This window comes from Bactrocera oleae, chromosome 6 (genome assembly GCF_042242935.1).
Source record: "Bactrocera oleae isolate idBacOlea1 chromosome 6, idBacOlea1, whole genome shotgun sequence".
NCBI lineage: Eukaryota > Metazoa > Arthropoda > Insecta > Diptera > Tephritidae > Bactrocera > Bactrocera oleae.
The window spans coordinates 20,159,240-20,172,242 of NC_091540.1; the positions used below are offsets into that span (position 1 = coordinate 20,159,240).

The 13,003-nt window shown below is 36.6% G+C and overlaps 1 protein-coding gene across 9 annotated transcripts in view; it reads right to left on the reverse strand.

Annotated features, from left to right (window-relative positions):
* Positions 1-13,003, reverse strand: part of LOC106619204 (RNA-binding protein 6) — a 425,212-nt gene that overhangs the window by 197,250 nt on the left and 214,959 nt on the right. The window lies entirely within an intron of this gene.

The following is a 13,003-nucleotide window of genomic DNA, read 5'->3' on the forward strand; positions in this document are numbered from 1 at the left end:
GACATGTCGTATGAGTATCATGGGGCGTACTCGCATGAGTGTGCGTAATTTATGAGCTGCTTTATGTGGCACAACATCACTTCCGACGCACATACCAGCAAGCAATTTGCCACAGCAACATATGTAATATATATGTGTACGAAGGCTCACCGCTGCTTTGTAACTAAGGCGAGCGAAGGGGGCGCTGCGGCGCTTTGGTTTCTTGCAACGTTTTTCAAAGCGCTTCAACCACAGTTACAGTTTTTATTGCAAGTGGCAGTCGACTAAAGGAAGTGCCAGAGAGAGAAAAATACATGTGTCTTCATAGAAAGCGTGTTCCTTGCAGAGACATGGGTGTGTGTGTTGCGGTGTCGCTTTGCATATTCTTGCACTTTATTGTGATTTGATTAATTACACATTTGAAAGGTACTTCAGCAAAATCAAGCTCGTTACCGACGCTGCCATTAAACACTGAATGGTAAACTTTGGAATCATAGACGGAGAATACATACTGACTTATGCCATGTTCAAAGCGAGACAGACATTATGAATGGATGGCTGTTATTGCCCCATTGTGTGTGTGTGTGGTTGTGTTCCAGCATTGTGATTGATTAATTAGTGTAATTGTGATAATGCAAATAAATTAACCTTTGCAGCGGTAAATTCAAGTTGCAGTTGCATATACAAAGAGACTGTCGAAGAGCATAAATATGGCTACAAATGGTATTGTTATGGATTTCAAAAATTCAAAAAATGCATCTAACATTTATGGAGCATGCAAATTCAATTTTATGAAGTTTTCTTTTCATTACACATATTTGTATATCGCAGAATTTAGTAAGAAAGCATTATCAATGTTAGAAAAACTCGAATACCGTTTGGAATAGCGAGTCGAGGTAAATACAATATGTTGATAACATTAATTTATAAAACAGGAACTCTAATAGAGCAAGTCAGTACTTTGATACATTCACAAGTCCCTAAATTTGAGATATTAAATTCGAGACAATTTTTGTGATTTGAGACAATTTTGCAATTGAATACAGTACTAACAAAAATCTCTCAATTTAAAACTAACAGATCTAATTAGCTATTTCCTTTTAATATGTAGAGATTTATATGAAGCCTCAATGAAAATAAACAAGTCAATAACAAATATTAGGTTTTCTATAACGCAGTCAAAAGTCATAATTACCAATCAAAATAAAAGTAAAATGTTGACTTTAAATCACAGTAGTTAAAGATTTTTTTTTTGAAAATAAATTTTTTTTTTACTTTTATGAGTTGCTTACAAAATATTAAAACCGACAATCGATTAATATCCGAAGTTAACGCTTTTACTTGTTTTAAGATAAATTTTGAAAAAATTCGTAAATCATCAAAGAGTTAAGTATACATACGAGTATATTTTTTAAATATATTTAAGCAAATCATACGGTATATGGTTGCCTGGCGGATCCGTAGTTCTCGAAGGGGCCACTAATTTCCAAAAAATTAAGTAAATAGATAAAAATCAGAATGTTTTTAATAGGTGATTAATTCGAACACTTACAATATTTAAACGTTGTGATTACTGATAAAAGAACGTTTTCCCGATGTTCTAGACTGTCGCAAAAAACCAGCAAAGCTATTGTCACTTTAACTTGGAAAACATTGGAAGATTGCTGTGGACATTGCTACGATAATGGTAGCAATATGACCGGTAAATATGAACGAGCGTAAAATCCCATCCAACGTAAAACTATGTATGCAGTTATTTCGCTTAGTGTGCACCTCACACGAATTTGGTTGGAGTCGACCCGACTGAAAGCTGTCCTCGAGCAATCCCTTTTTTTTAGTTTCGTTCAAAAATATTTCAATCTTTTCAGTAGCAGCACAGAAAAACACCCCATTCATTTCGCTGTCTTTCTAATACAAAATGACATGCGAGAATCGATGCCGTCGAGCCATTTGCGAAAAATCTTCACGGATTGATAAATGCTTTGAAAGAAATTAAAAAACTCAACATTATGGCAGAAACTCGTCGAGACATTCATGGAATTTTGAAATATATGAGCGAATTTGAAAGCGTTTTGATGGCCTCTTTATGGTTTAAAATCCTTCAGTCAATCAATGAAAGAAACTTGATTCCTCAATAGTTCAATGCCACTATCGACGGTGAAGTTAGAAATATAGAAAGCCTTCTTGTGGATTTGCACTCTGCACGTTCAATGGAAAGCAATTTGAAATGAATGCAGAAAATTTAGAGCATCTCGAGATGATTCTACAATCAGCCAACAAAACAAAAAAAAAAAAAACAGGGCAACGACCTACATGAAGAAGTGGATGAAAATTGCAGTAAAGACAATAAAAAAATTCAAAAGAAATCATTCTCTTTTCTATGGCACTTCCATGATATGAACTAAAATGAACTCAGCACTGCTGTAACAAATTTTGCAAAGAAGTATTCCATTAATCTGTATCTGATAAGTTCGCTATTGAAGCTATTCACCTCAGACAAGTTTACGATGCAAACCCGTCTCATTCCATAGAACTTATTGAATGCCATCAATGTCTGAAAATTAGGAAGACTTTTCCCAAATATTTGGATCGCTTTGAGAATGTTTTGCACTTTACCCGTTTCTGTTTTTGGTGGTGAACGTTTGTTTAACGCTTTACGAAGGATCAAAAATTTTAAACAATCTTGCTTGTCACAGGGCAGGCTTTTAGGACTAGCTAGTACACTGTGCCTCCTAGAAGTAGAAAATGGCAAGAAGTTGGATTTCTGGACTATTGTTAACGCATTCGCTGCCGCCAAAGCTCGAAATGCTCACTTCTAACTTCCAACGCATGTTCAAAACTTAATAACGATAGTCAAAATTACCGTTTATTTTACTAATTAGAGATTAATGAGATGTTTCTGTCTTTTTATTATTTATCAAGTCTTGCTATCATCATATTCAATGTCTATGAATGAATGAACTGATTAATTCATTGTTGATTTTAAAATCGTACAAAACAAATTTGTTCCACCGGACATCCACAGGAAAGCATATTTAATACATATGTGATGAGAGCATAAAACACTGTTTGACTTATTCTTCAACAACATTGAAGTAGTACCAGTTCCTGTAGGAAAAGGACCCCACGTTTTTATCTCTGGGCCCGGTTTCTTTTCTCGGCAGCCCTGCTTACACCACACTTTTCCAAAAAGTTACTTGTTTAACGCAAAGAAGAAAATGCCCAGCAAAAGTGTACTTACTCAGTTGACATGAGTTAAACTTTAACTCATAGGCAAAGTACTTAAGAATAATAAAAACCACCAGCTGTGCAATTTAACAAAGTCATATTTAATTCAAAAAAGTAGAACCTTTCTCAATGAACGATGAAAACAGTGCGCGATAGCACGAGCTGCCTTCAGGATATCCAAAAACCGTGCTTCAATGGAAACCAATTGCTTCTGCCCGAAAAGTTTTCGAGCTCTTACGATCAATTATATTTTAAGGTTTAGCCCATTGAATTCATTATAGACCCTTAATTTACATTAGATGGGGAATGAGCATGACAACGCATTTTTACATCTACAAACTAATTGGCTTCTTTATAAAAGCAAATTTAAGACTTATAGGCGATGATAGTTTAAACATTGTAAGGCGATCAGAGAAATAATAATACTATATTCTCTTTGCATATCAATCCGCAATAACTTACTGAAAAGTTGGACTACATATAGGTATAAGCATATATCTACTTATATGTTTGTATATTTCTATTTTTGCCATCTTCAGCGAATTAATGAGTATGGAATATTTGTATAAAGCAATTTCTACAGCAGTGAAAACTGAAGCTTAAATCTCCCACTCACACCCACCTACCACAGTGACGGTTTAACTTTTCGTGCGTTTAGTGTTACGAACAATCTTTCGGTGCGCATGTACACGTGCAAATGTGTTGTTCTGAAGAACTTTGCTGAAAAGTTTCCAATACAGCCATCGGCACTTATTTCAAACAATTAACTCAATATTGCAACAACTTTCTTCGTTCAATAGTCAAGTTGTCAGGTTCCGCTCCCCGTCTACAGCCGTGCAATAGGCGGCATGACTTCTAAACAAAATCAGACAACCAGCTAGTAAACTGTCTAGTAGTAGTAATGCACTTGATTCTTGAGTTGCGCTCAAGCACTCCCGTGTGCTGCGTGAAATGGCATAGCAAATAGTACTTAAAGAAGCGCCGAAGGGCACGCTGTAACACCGAAAGAGTATACATTACGCAGTAGCTCCCACCTTACGATTTCGAATATCGCTGTGGAGGCAACGCATCAATTTTAGTCACTTGTATTTTGCCTTCGAGCGAATGCGTGACAGAAGAAGTTTCAGCGACACTCTTGCTGGTAACTTAACTGAACTTAACTGAAATCAACAACTGGACTCGCCAAAGGCGTATTATTGAGAGAGTACAATCTATTATACTCAGAGGGGGCTCGTGTCGAGCAGCCTCATAATTTCAGGGCGGTGTAATAGAAATATTGCATGTTTATAATGCCACGCCTACCCTCGGCGTTTTGTCGTTAGTCGATATCTGGCATTTTTACTCTCGCAAAGCTCCTCCAGCAGCGTTTTGCGTGCGCAAATAGTTTACCAACATCTGGGAGGTTACTATTTTCAACAACATCGCCTTTGTGAATGTATGTGTCTCCCACAGGCTTTTAGCAGTACCCTCCTGCCTGCGCTGCGAAAGCAAACAACCGAGAATAGAACTCATTGTTTGCCTTAAGAATTTACCCGGCAAGTTAGTCTTTCGCAGGACACCAGTTCTGACAACAGTTATTCTCACCACTTTGGTTCATCCTGTATTTTATTTGAGTGTTACAATATTATTACTTATTATAGTTCAATCATAATTTCAATGTATGTATGTTTTTAGGTATTACACGGGGTACTTTGTAAAACTCCCATTCTGTGCAATTCTGTCAATACACGAGTAACATTATTTCATGTTATGTAAAGAGTGAGACTCAATACATAGGTAGTATTAAATGTGTACATGCAAAAGCTAAAGGAAACCGATTCCCGTGCCAATATACTGAAGATACTGCGAAGAAAGTTGATTTCCAATTTTTACCTCTTTCCTATCCTTCAACTTTAGTGCTGGAACCGTGCAGATATGCGGATAGTTCTTCCAATCCTCAAAATGTTGATTTCTCTTATTATAATTTGTATATCCTTAATGGGAATAAGCCTCAATTAGTCAACAGTTTCAGCAATTTAATCAAAGAAAACTTGACTAAAGTGTTAATTTTTGATCAACTTCAGAGCGTATTAGTTCGGTTAGGCTCGCCTCATGCCAAAGTTCTTCTGACCAAAACTAAACATTTTGGGAACAACTGCCAATCACAAATGTGCCACTCCCAAAACATTCTTAGAATATATAGAATATTATTATCTAAGGCAATGCTACAATCTCCGAAAAAAATATTCAATTTGGACCACTATAGCATATACTTATGTAGGTGCCGTACAAACTCAACGATCAAAGACAAGTTCTTGTATGGAAAGTTTTTTTTATTTCTAAAGGATATTATAGCTTCGATGCAACCAAAGTTAACGTGTTTTCTTGTTTTAGATACTTTAAGCGCTAAAGGATTTGCATAGGTTTTTTTTGTACCAATGAAAGCGGCTTAGTTCATAACGCGTCTTACACCTAGTTAGTTTTCATGTGATGTTATAACATGTTCACCTCAGAGCTTTTGGTCAATGTTTGGTAGGCTTATCCACGATTATTGCTGCTTATTGTTAATCACGTTTTCCTGACGAATTTGATCGAGCATTAGGTTACATCATTTCACAACTTTCACACTCCGTTCGCGATAACGGTCCTTCAATTTGACTGTTAAATATCATCTAGGTATCCATCACAGAATTACCGTTCTGATTCTTAATACAAATTCCTGGCGATCTTAAAACACTTTGAGTGTAGCCGTAATTAAATTAAGTTAATCTATATTTTTATTTCTTTTATAATGGGAAATCAGTCGAATCAGCTGAGTTTCGTAGAAGTAAATAGCATTTAGGAGCCCACTACATATGGCTTACTTTCAATAATTACTGCCAACTCTCTCTCTCGTGAATAAGTTGTGAAATGACTTGGCACACATTACAATTTTTTGGGAATAGGTGGATAACAATAATAATTCGCTCATGTTTTTTATTAGCTTTTTCACTCAATCGACGCACGTTGGAAGTTTCGTTTTTGTTTGAGTTTGCAAATATTACTTAAATTCTTAGAAGTTTGAACTTGATTGATTTTTGTGTGCCCTAAGTTGTACGTCAGACTTAATTATATGTGCAATAAGTATAAACTACCGCACTCCGCTTTACGGCCGTTATGTTGAAATAGCCGCAAAAAAGGAAAAAAAGGTTGGTAAAATGAGGGGAAAATAGGTCACGGAATACTTAAAAAGTATGCAGTCTTCCCATGAACCAACGTTTTGATTCCTACTGCATTATTCCTTTTTAAGTATGTCCTTCTCGGCGGTTTGCTCACAGCTGACGACATTTTCATTCCCTCGCAGTTGTGTTTGACTCCTTTGTCGTCGCTAAATTTTGCACAACTTTCCGCCTCTTTGCATTTTGCATGGAAATGAAATGGAAAATTTTGAAAATTTCCTGCGTCAAGTAAGAAACTTGCAGCAACTTTCGCGTTGCCTATTCGTTCTTTTTATTTACCGAACCAAGTTTACCCACATCACAGGTTTTGATCACGTAAAGCGAGCAGCGAACAGCAAGAAACCCAGGAAAATCGATAAATTGAAGTTCAACCATTGTGTTCAATGAGGGGCAACAGCAAGGAAGGGTATAAAAGTGATGTGGGCGGAGATGCCAACTGATGATACAGCACAAAATGTGGCGCGTGGTATGAACAACTCAACTAAATCCGCGTATAACTCAGTTGAGCGAGTGCATCTTGCAGAGTGGCACATAATGAAAGAAAATAGTTGAAAGGAAAGCAAGCGGCAACAGAAAAGTAAAACCATGAAGTTAAGGCGGGCAGCGGAAATCGTTAGCTGAATAAAATCATGAGTTTTAAGGGAACGACAAATTAAAAAAAGCGACAGAATCTGTTTTGTGCAATTGCCTTGTCTTAAAAGGAAGAAATATCGCAACCCTGGCTTTTCTGGGCATGTATCCACTTCCTGAACGCATCACACTAAGTTTGCTTCCAAAACTTGGGCAAATTGAGCCACTTCGAAAAATCAAAATTTTTTTATTGTCTTATTTAATGAGTAATAGTTTTGGAGATACCGCCTCGAAAATTTGCGCTCTCGAGATTAACTATACCATAGACGCTTATGTAGAAGGGTGTCCGTTTTATACGAAATCGATTATTTTTCACGAGACGCCCCCTCAACTTTTCGTTTCCCATCAAAAAAAATATCAGACCATAATAAGTTCTTATTTTTCATGATAAACCTTTCCCCAAACAATTAAAAGTTATGCATCAAGTGTACTTAAATGAATGCTCAAGTCATTTGATGAATAACTTTAACTGAGTATAACTTTTAAAGAAATGCTTGTATGAAAAAAATTATGACGACCTTTTTTATAGAGCAATAAATTTGGTATTAGAATATCAATAATAAATAACTGAATTTTACGGAAAAAATTTTAAATTTACTGTAAAAGTTTGAAAATTCCAAACATTACCCAGAGGTTAACTTTAACGGCGAATAACTTTTAAAGGAGTAAGTTTATCGAAAATTTGGCCAGAACTTTTTGTAGAGCGGTAAATTCGCTTCAATAATATGAATATTTTATTCCTACAAACAAGCAAGTTCCAGAGAAAAAAAAGAAATCGTCAAAAGAGGCAAAACCCCATGTTATTTAAATGGGAAGTGTATCGTGTTTGGGGCAAGGTTTTTAATGAAAAATAAGGGCTTATATGGTCTTCGTCTAATACCTAGTTTATAGTCTTAATTAAAATACGTATTTTTCCATTTTACTTTAGATGATCCTAAAAGAAGTTCTGCTGTTAACGCAGAGGCACTTTTTTCTGAGGCGACGCCGGAAATGACGTCGTAATGGCCGAATTTTGAACAATTTCCTTTGAAAATTTCACAAAACCTTTGTAAATATGTATCTTTGGAATTATTAAAAGTTTGGATATTACAACATATTTCATTTTATGTATGAAAAAAATATATATTAAACAAGTAAGGAAGTTCTAAGTTCGGGTGTAACCGAACATTTTATACTTTCGCAACTTGCAAGGATCAAAGCCCGGGAAATTACTTCAGGTGTTGTTATAATTTTATATTAAGGGAAGTATTGATCAAATTCAGGCAATTTTTTACTCAAAAACATACTATTATAGAGAGTTTCTTTTATTATATAAATTTTAATTGTATATCTTACACATTGACCGATATTTTCGGTAAAAAGTCAACTATAGGCATTGGGTCCACATATTCAGCGCCTAGGGGCTTGAACAGTTTTGGTTCGATTTAGATAATGTTTGGTCACAAGGTGGAAAGAATCAAATGGAATTTAAAATGGTGTTATATAGGAAATAGGCGTGGTTGTAGTCTGATTTCGCCCATTTTCGCACTATAACATAAAAATATGAAAAGAATGTTATGTACAGAATTTAGTTGAAATCAGTTAAGCGGATCCCAAGATATGGTTCATATAAAGTCATCTTATACCACCATAGAGATAAAATTTTATATCTCTGACTTGTTTACTGCTTGGTTTATCGCGCTTTTAGTAGTTTTAAACAATACCGTTATATGGGAAGTGGGCGGTGTTGTCACCCGATAGAGGTTCTAAAAACATTTGTTCTCAGTGAATTTTGTTAATATAGCTTTAGCGGTTTAGGAGATGTGCACAATAAATCGATTATACCAACCGTCATCCATCCCATCTGCAATACCAACCGTCTTACGTTACCAAAAAACATGTGTACCGAGTTTCATAAAGATATCTAGTTTTTTACTCAAGTTATAGCTTGCACAGACGGACAGACAGTCATCCGGATTTCAACTCGTCTCTTCATTTTGATCATTTATATATATATAATCCTATATGTAACTCGATTCATTTTAGGTGATACAAACAACCGTTAGGTGAACGAAACTATTATACTCTGTAGCAACAGATTGCGAGAGTATAACAATATCCGCGTTCACCGCTTTAATAAATTGCTTTATCATTCATAACTTGATCACGTATTAAATCAACGAGTTTACTTCCATTCACTTGCACTGGTAGGCTGTTCCGATTTCTGAAAATTTGCCAACATCATGGTTGCTGAGAACATGGGAATTACCATTGAAACACAAAGGGAGATTTTCATTGAGTAAAACAGGATATTTTGTAGACTGCAAGTCTAGACATCTCCACGTTTGATTTTTATTAAAACCTTCCGCATAATTGTACGCGTTTTTTCAGAGAAGCTTGAGAGTGGGGATCATGAGATGTTTGTATGCGCGTAAAAATGGGCGCAGAATTCTTATTATGACTGGTAAAAAATGGCTGTGTAAATGTAACACAAGACCCACTTTTATGTTAATCTTTACTGAATAAATATTAATTTGTACTCCCTTGTACCGAAAACCGCTATATAAGAAAAGTGGAATGCGACAGTATATGTAACATATAGCTATAACATTCTTATAGTGCATTTCTTGAAAATTGTATAATCGTTTATATGGTTTCGCCTATATTATATGCCTTTACAATACAATAAGAATGTTAAGTGTTTATTTGAGCATCTTTAATATTTGAAGTCGTCAAATATAACTTATTATAATTCTTTCCTTATAAATTTCAGCGCACACTGTAGCAAATGTAACGAAATACATATGTACATATGCATGCGTAAACTCACACACTCACGTAGTGCTTGTTTGCCTACTTTCAGGCGCAGCCGTTGCTGCTATTTATTAAAATTTTAATAATTTTGCCACCGTCAGCGATTTTCTAAGGAATGTAAACCTAAAGCGTTGTGTAAGTTAATACGCACATTTATTCGATACACACATGTACATACACATGTGTATGGCTATGTAAGTACAAGGGCAATTGTAGCCACAGAAATTCAAAAGAAATGTGTATGCTCCGCAATAACAATAAAAGAATGGCAATACATAGTAGCAATAAAAAGCTGTGGCTAGTGCGTTTGTATGCGTGCGAATGCAGCAATAATAGAACAAATCACAAAATAAAATGCCACAATTGGTGGCTGCCGCAGCTGGCTGCCTGGCAGGCAAATAAGGTGCGTCCACTGATTGACTAAGGAGTCGGGCTTCATGCCCAACGCCGCCAAACGAAAGGGGGCAGGCCTAGGTGGAAGCCAACTTCAACTGCGTCATATGCGAATTGATGAGGCAACTATATGTGTGAGATCTGCTTGTGTATATGTGCATATATGCGTGAATGCGAAAGTGTTTGTTAGTGCGTCTGTATTGGGTGGCGTGTGTGGCAATCAACCGCAATGGCGGAAGCAGGGGTAATTGCTCTGTTGTGTATTACGAAGCAAGAAAGCGAAACAAAACATGACAACAACTTGCTGAACAACAAAACAACAATGAATAACAACAAATCGAAATGGCAGAACATCACATAAGCAGGTTGTTGGGAATTCAATCGCGTCGCATTCGAATCGAATTGAATCGAATCAGGCATCTGCTGCATTGGAATTGCGGGCTTGCTTGAGGATGAGAGACGACTCAAAGAATACAACGCAAAGTCGAGTGTTGGGAGTTGACTGAATTGATTTGCTTTGATTTGGATTGGATTGAAATCAAATGGAAAGAAAATAAGTCATTTCCTCCGCCCCACTCACCCCTAGTTATGCGTGTAAGTATGTAAATATTTCAATCCGTTATGCGTCTGTATGTATGTATGTGCATATCTGCTGCATCATCGTATCGATTTTCACTTCTTTCTTATCTCGCTTCAGTCGCTTCTTTCTCTGGGAATTGCGTGAATAGCAACAATGACAAGGAATTGTCAGCGCAACCTAACGGAATGACTGACTGACGTTTCATGCGCTGTCGACATCTTACTCAGCGCCAGCTGCCCTTGCAGTTGAATGTGTAGTGGTGGCGAAACAAGAAGTGCTGTTCTGCCAGCGGAGGTAGGTTGGAAAAAAAATATTATTGCAAACTGGAGGGAATTGGTTTAAATCTTGATTTGGTATTTTACAGGCTTTCATTGTTAAAGAATTTGCGGTATTTTCTGTGGCCAGGAGTTACTTACCCAAGCATACATATGTTAATGGCCTTGCTTTTGCACTCTGACGTTATTTGCTTTTATATTTAGACATTTTTTTTATTTAATGCTAATATTTAACGCCGAAGACTTCATAAAATATATATTTAATTGATCAGCACCTGTTTGTCCGTTGCTCTGTCCACCCGCCTGTATATACGGGAAATTGTTTTAGAGATATCGTTCTGCAATTTCGCACACGACCTTTTCAATCCAAGGAGCTACTCATTTGCTGGAACAGCTTACATCGGACTACTATAGCGTATAGTTGCTACACAAGAAGAAGTGAAGAAATACTTATTTTCTTGCAAATTCAAATTTTAAAGGAGCATAGTATTATATAATGCTGTTTATTATAACAACTAACGTTTACTGCCCAGCTAAATTTACTTATTGCAGTTAGAATGGAAACGAATTTAGCGTGTAACTATCGATTCTGCGGGGGAAACTAACGGAAAGCTAATGAAAGTGACAATGCGAAAACAATCGGCACACTTTATGAAGTCAAGCATGGTCCAAGCGCACTTCGTCATAAAAACAATTTACAACACACATACCTCCATACATGTGCACTAGCAGACACACAGTTCGTGTTGAATGACACACGCATCATGAAACCCAGCAAACACTTTACAATTACGAGCGCTGCATCCCGGCCCTCAGGCGCTGCGAGGTAGACAAATAATGCGGGGAGCATTGAGTTTCTTATCGGTGTTGTTGTCATATACGCAATATCAATCCGGTGGCAGAGGCAACAACACACCAACAGGGAGTTGTTATTCTATGAAATTGCAAACAATCGAATCGTGTGAAAGTCAACTGCGAAACTCAAAACAAATGAAAGTTGGAAACAAAGCAAACGCAGCAACGGAGATAAAAGCACAGCAGGCAAAATCGAAAGCAAGTGAAGCGACGTAGAAATAAAACTTAAAACGCAGCTCAAAGGCAAATAAATTGAACTAATAGAGATGTTAACAACGGTGCCGTATGCTCACATGTGTGTGTATGTGTGTGTTTGTGCCACTTAAATTTGCGATTTATTTTCCTTTGTCTCCCACTGGGAAAATTGCGTACACACAAATCTTCAGCAATGCATACCTGACCACCCTCCCACCTTTGCACGCCTACTTTTGTGCCGAAAGAAAAACAAAGTATTTCCCACTTGCTGACTATGAGGGATTCCTCGCCTGAGTGACTACCACTGCCGCAGCTCTTGAGATTGATTCAGCCGAAAATAGTTGGAAGGAGGTGATGATAGCGGATGTGGTAATCTCTGAAGGATATGCGAGTATGAATACCTTCATAAGTACTTTCTCACACGAGCACACTCTTGTGTGTAAGTGTGAGCCACGATTGATACTGGAGGGATCGATGCGGTGCACGCATGGGAATTATCGAGAGGAAAATCCTAAGCAATTTCTTTAAAGTTAATCAGTGGCAATAATCGACATGTCGACGTGCAATATTGGTTTAAAGCATACATACACACAGTAACGTATAGGTATACATATTGACATCAATCGGAATTTGACTGCGGTACTTTAACGTACATATACATATAAGTATGTATATAAGCCCCATTTGTTTTACATATAGTATCCGTTTCGAAATAATAGTCGTATTTTTGTCTTTATTTACTACATATATATATATAATATTTTTTTTCTTAGATATAGGAGTCCCCGAAAATTTAACTTGGATCTAGCAATTGGTGTACAGTTTAAGTTGGCAAACGATTGGAAAAGAAAACAATCCACCTTGAGAAGACATAAATA